Below are 6,594 nucleotides of genomic sequence, written 5' to 3'. Positions count from 1 at the left end.
CCAAAATAATATATGCTATTTTATATTATAATATTAATTATAAAAAAATATATTTATAAAATTAATATCCAACAAATGGTCGAACTGGACCCATTTAAAATTTAATATATATTTTTTATTTTTTTGTAAATATATAATATTGTACATAAATTTAAATGTATTCGCATTAATATTCTCATAAATTAAATTTTGGACAAATAATTTTTTCATAAATAAGTAATTTTATCAATTAATGCATGTAAATAATTATCTATTCAGTATTTTTTTAATCCGCAAATTCATTGTGACTTTAGATTAAATGAAATTTTTACCTAACGTTGATGCCTTACCTTTCAGATCTCAACTTTTAACTGAATTTCTAAGCAAGCATAAACCAATTTAGATTGATGCACTTACCTAACATCATAACCACATTTCTCAGAGAATGTTAGCCAAAAAAAAAAAGCCTACTGATTTTTTTTATTATCATCAACACTATGTAAATTGTGGAAACCAATTTAGATATGAGTAAGGCCTATGATCGAGTTAAGTCATAAGTAGAGCTTTTTGAAGGCATTGTTGATCAAACTGGGCTTTCTTCCTTGACATTCGAATGGGTAGAAGGTTATTATCTTAGTTGGTTTTGTTGTCAAGTTTTTCTAAACACATAATGTACTTTCCTTCATGAATGCACGTAGTTTTGACTCCAAAAAAATTATCATTTTTTTCACGTGATGGTCATATTAATTTTTTTTACCAATTTATGAAAATAGCCTCGTGCGTGACCCGTGCGCGTCGTCCGACCAGCTGCCGCTACCACTGTCGCGTTGTTCAGTCACTATCGGTCGCCGGCTCTGTCGCGTTCGATGCGTCGCCCACCCGCGCGATGTCCGACGTCGGATTTCGATCGGATTGTGGCAAGAATTCGATCGAAATCCGGCCAAATCATTGCCCGCCCACTGGCGGTCGCAATCGGGTCGGCCGCGATCATGACATATATATATATTTATAATATATATGAGTCAAGTTAAAATTATATATTTATACATTGAGTATAATGTGACAAATTAAAATGAGTACATATCTCCCATTGTAAAGAGCAATATGAAAAATAGAGGATGTGTATTAAGCAAGACTAAATCCTTTATTGTAAATTAGTGATGTAATGAAGTATACCTTTGAGTATTTATCATAGACTTCTTGATTTAACGAGAGATTGTTTGGATCTATAATTCTTGAGATATCGTATTTGTGGTCGGTGGAATTATAGATATTGGTTGAAACCAATGGAAATTTTCTTGCATCGTTTGCATTACTCCAATAAGATAAGAACAAAATTATATATGCAATTATAATAAATCTAACCAACATGTTGAATATCACAAATGAAGGAAGAATTAAAGGATTTCCTATGAAACTTATCAGCGTCATCCAATCGAGTGTAACTGATCCAATGCCTAGTCCATTCATCCCGAACCCAATTTGTTGTGCAGTGATTGAGTACTTTCATATCCAGCACATAAATGAGAGAGCAGTAATGAGCTGTAAGAAATAAAAAGGGACGATGCTATAAGCAAAAATCGCAACACAGATAATAAAAAAGAATGGATAGCGTGATAACTCTCCCTTAGGTCTCTCATATATCCTGCTCATATAATATCTTGCAGGGAAGTAAAAGTAAGATAACTATTACATATATATTTAATTATTTTCATTTAGTGCTTATATTAATAATTCTTTATAAACATTTACAATAACAAACTAACATACCTGTAAAATGAGATGTTGGCGATTACACTAGGCCACCACATATACGGTGAATTCACTAAAATTTTTAGAAACAAACTAGCAAATTTGAAATCCAAAAATCACATATATAAATTGAATGTAAAATATTTATTTATATGATTATTTCTCGATCATAACAAATTAAACTTGGTATCTGAGTCAATATAACCAAGAATAAAGCGGGTCAAATGTGTATTTCTCTATTGTAAAAGATCATGACTATGATAATGGAGAGAATGAAGGTGACTATCATTTTTTTTGACTAATCTTATTTTAATTCATGATCTTGATATTTACTTTGGAAGCGAGAAAATTTGTAGATAACGACTGGTCCAAGTGTTGGAGTACTAATGTAAAATCATGTTGTCATGCTAATGGTACTTTTCCATTCGAGATAAATTAGTTGTAGAATATCATTTCATCGGTTAATATGTATTATTAAAGTAGTTAATTAATAATATATATATATATATATATATATATATATATATATTTGATATACTGCGCGACGAAAAAAACGCGACCCCGTGCGCGATCGATCCACGCCGTCCACGCCCGATCGCGATCAACAGCAGCCGTCCAAAAATCACGATTGCACAGTGTTTCTCCTTGGACCTTCGCCGCTTCCTGGCGTCCGTTCATCGCCGTCCGACCACCGATTGCCGCCGGATCGGACCCGCTGGAACCGCAACTCACCGGCGGTTCGGCGGGTGTCGGAGTCCGGCCCCGATTCACTGTTGGCCGATTTCGACCGGAATTCGGCCGGATTCTGGCCGAATCGGGGCCGGATTTCGGTCGAAATCGCCGCCAGACGCTGGCGGCTGATTTCCGCCTTAATCTGGTCGGATTCCGGCAAAATCGGCCACCAGCGTGTCTGCTCTGTTTCGGTCGGATGGTGGCCGGCGGTGACCGGACGGCGACGAACGGCGGCGATGAACACGGGGAGGTCCGGCGGTCGCGCACGGGAGTCGGGTTTTTTCGTCGCGCAGGATATCAGACCTGTATATATATATATATATATATATATATATATATATATATATATATATATATATATATATATATATATATATATATATATATATATACGATTTTGATATGCCGCGCGACATATCCCGCGCAACCGTCCGCGACTCCTCCGACGTTCGCTGCTTCTCCGCCGCTGTTCACCGTCGTCCGACCACCAACGGCCGCCGGACCGGATGCGTTGGAAGGCCAACTCGCCGGCGCTCCGGCCGGACCCGGATTCCCGCCGGATTGTGGCCGGAATCCGGCTGAAATCCGGCCAGAAACGTGACAGAGCCTTTGTTGGGCGATTCCGGCCGAAATCGGACGGATTCCGGCCGAATCGCGGCCGGAGACCGGCCGCGGTCGACGCGCCGGCGCCGGGCGCGTCGACCGCGGCCGGTCTCCGGCCGCGATTCGGCCGGATTCCGGCCGATTTCTGCCGGAATCGGCCAACAGCGCCTCTGTCGGGATTCCGGCCGGATTCCGGCCACAATCCGGCCGGAATCCGATGCCAATGTGTGCGCCGTCGAGTTGTGATTCCAACGAGTCCGAAATTGCGGCCAACGGTGATCGGACGGCGACGAACGGCGACGATGAATGAGAGGAGGTCGGCTGTCGCGGAGGAGTCGCGCGGCGTTTGTCTATACAATATATATATATATATATATATTGTATAGATAAATACTTTTACAAAATATCATTCTCATCTCCTTACTTAATACACGTGCATACGAAAATAAAAATATATATCGTATAGATAAATACTTTTACAAAATATCATTCTCATCTCCTTAATAAACGTGCATACGAAAATAAAAATAAAACCACACTAACTTATTAGCAAGGTATAATTAAGCATGCCTTTGCAAACCTTAATTATCTCCTCTCTAAAAACATAGAGAAACAAAAATAAAAAGAAAAATACAATACTAACTAACTAATTAAGTGTAGAAATATAGCTATACATTAGTAATTAATTAACTACTTTAATAATACATATTAAAGGATGAAATTATATTTTGCAACTAATTTATCTTTCATGAAAGAATATCATGAGCATGACAACATGATTTTACATTAGTACTACAACACTTGGATCAGCCATTGTCAGCAAGTCTTCTCGCTGTAAAAATTAAGATCATGAAGGAAAATAAGATTAATGAAAAAAACAACGATAGTCACCTTCATTTGTTCATTAGCATAGCCCAGATCTTTCATCATAGAGAAATTCATATTTGACCCGTTTTACTCTTAGTTATATCATCTCAGGAATCAAGTTTAATTTATTATGATCGAGAAATAATCATATAGAAATATATTTTACATTCAATTTATATTTGTGATTTTTGAGTTTCGAATTTACTGGTTTGTTTCTAAAAGTTTTAGTAGATTCACTGTATATGTAGTGGCCCAGTGTAATCGCCAACATCTCATTTTATAGGTATGTTAGTTTGTTGTTGTTAATGTTCATAAAGAATTATTAATATAAGCTCTAAATAAAAATAATTAAATTGATATGTAATAGTTGTCTTACTTGTACTTCCCAGCAAGATATTATATGAGCAAGATATATAAGAGGCCTAAGGGAGGATTATCACGTTATCAATTCTTTTTTATTGTCTGTGCTGCGATTTTCGCTTATAGCATCGTCCCTTCTTATTTCTTGCAGCTCATTACCGCTCTCTCATTTATGTGCTGGATATGGAAGTACTCGATCACTGCATAACAAATTGAATTTGGGATGAATGGACTAGACATTGGATCAGTTACACTCGATTGGATGACGATAATAAGTTTCATTAGAAATCTTTTAGTTCTTCCTTCATTTATAATATTCAACATGTTGGTTGGATTTATTGTAATTGCATATATAATTTTGCCCTTCTCTTATTGGAGTAATGCATACGATGGAAGAAAATTTTCATTGATTTCGATTAATATCTAAGATTCTACCGGCCACAAATACGATATCTCAAGAATTGTAGATCCAAATAATCTCTTGTTAAATCAAGAAATCTATGATAAATACTCAAAAGTATACTTCACTATATCACTAATTTATAGTAAAAGATTTAGTCTTGCTTAGTTCACATCATCTATTTCTCGTATTGCTCTTTACAATGGGAGGTATGTACTCATTTTAGTTTGTCACATTATACTCGACGTATGAATATATAATTTTAACTTGACCCATATATATATATATATAATATATATATATATATATATATATATATATATATATATATATATATATATATATATATATAAGAATTGCTATGCTGAGCGTCAACTCCTACGCGCCACCGTGAGCGACAGCCGACCTCTCCCCATTGCCGCCGACGCCGCGCCGCCGTCTGGTCACCGCCGACCGTCGGATCGGGTGCGTTGGATGCGCAGCTCACCGGCGCTCCGGCCGGAGTCGGATTCCGGCTGGCGGCCGGAATCCGGCCGAAAACCGCCTGGAAACGCACTGTTCATGAGGCGCCACTGTTGGCCGGAAATCGGCGGGTTTCCGGCCAAATCGGGGCCGGAGACCGGCCGGGGTCGACGCGCCGTCGCCTGGCGCGTCGACCCCGGCCGGTCTCCGGCCCCGATTTGGCCGGAAACCTGCCGATTCCGGCGAAATCGGCCGTCAGCCGCTATTGCTCACTGTTGGCCGGAAATCGGCGGGTTTCCGGCCAAATTCGGCCGAGACCGGCCGGGGTCGATGCGCCGTCGCCTGGCGCGTCGACCCCGGCCGGTCTCCGGCCCCGATTTGGCCGGAAACCCGTCGTTTCCGGCCAACAGTGGGCGCCTCCCGAACAGCTCGTTTCCAGGCGGTTTTCGGTCGGATTCCGGCCACCATCCGGTCGTAATCCGACTCCTGCCGGAGCGCCGGCGAGCTGCGCATCCAACGCATCCGGTCCGACGGTCGGCGGTGACCGGACGGCGGCGCGGCGAAGGCGGCAATGGGGAGAGGTCAGCTGTCGCTCACGGTGGCGCGCACGGGAGACGCTCAGCATAGCAATTCTCTATATATATATATATATATAGATTTGATATACTGCGCGACGAAAAAAACGCGACCCCGTGTGCGATCGATCCACGTTGTCCACTCTCGATCGCGATCAACAGCAGCTGTCCAAAAATCGTAATTGCACAGTGTTTCTCCTCGGACCTTCGTCGCTTCCCACCGTCCGACCACCGATTGCCATCGGACCGGGCTCGTTGGAACTGCAACTCGCCGGGGGTCCGGAGGGTGTCGGAGTCCGGCCCCGATATATAAATAAATAAATAAATAAATATATATATATATATATATATATATATATATATATATATATATATATATATATATATATATATTACCATTCGTCACTGCTAGTGAACGGGCATTGATTTGGCCGGATTTCGACAGGAATCCGATGTCGAACGTCACGTCGGTGGGCACCGAGTCGAAACGCGGCGAGCCGGCGATCGGCAGTGATCGAACAACGTGATAGTGGTGGCGACAGCGATGGTTGGTCGGATGGCACACATGAGGCTGTCGTGCAGGATAACTTTTCTATATATATATATATCGATTAATTGGTGTAGTACGTAATTTATGATCTACATGTCACTTTGGTAACAGTTGAAAAGACATATAAAAATGATGAGCAAGATGTGCATTCGAGGCTAATGAAGCAAATTATGAATTCATTCGTAAGTGGTGGTTTTATTCCATATTGTTGTTGATGATGAGAATGACAATTTTGGTCTGTGAAGATTTTGGAGGTCAAATTCAACTTCATTACAGGGAAGTTTTGTTGGCATGCGCTCTCGTACTTGTATTCC

At 40.5% G+C, this 6,594-nt stretch overlaps 2 pseudogenes; one reads left to right on the top strand and one right to left on the bottom strand.

Annotated features, from left to right (window-relative positions):
* Window positions 1–1,059: 1,059 nt before the first annotated feature.
* On the bottom strand, window positions 1,060–1,984 carry LOC141818888 (oligopeptide transporter 1-like; annotated as a pseudogene).
* A 1,931-nt stretch (window positions 1,985–3,915) lies between these two features.
* LOC141818887 (oligopeptide transporter 1-like) lies at window positions 3,916–6,587 on the top strand (annotated as a pseudogene).
* Window positions 6,588–6,594: the final 7 nt, after the last annotated feature.

The sequence above is a fragment of the Curcuma longa genome, unplaced genomic scaffold (genome assembly GCF_044706935.1).
Source record: "Curcuma longa cultivar G26 ecotype Majalengka, Jawa Barat unplaced genomic scaffold, ITB_CL_G26_1.1 contig_26450, whole genome shotgun sequence".
Classification (NCBI taxonomy): Eukaryota; Viridiplantae; Streptophyta; class Magnoliopsida; order Zingiberales; family Zingiberaceae; genus Curcuma; species Curcuma longa.
This window is presented reverse-complemented; position numbering and strand designations above follow the sequence as displayed.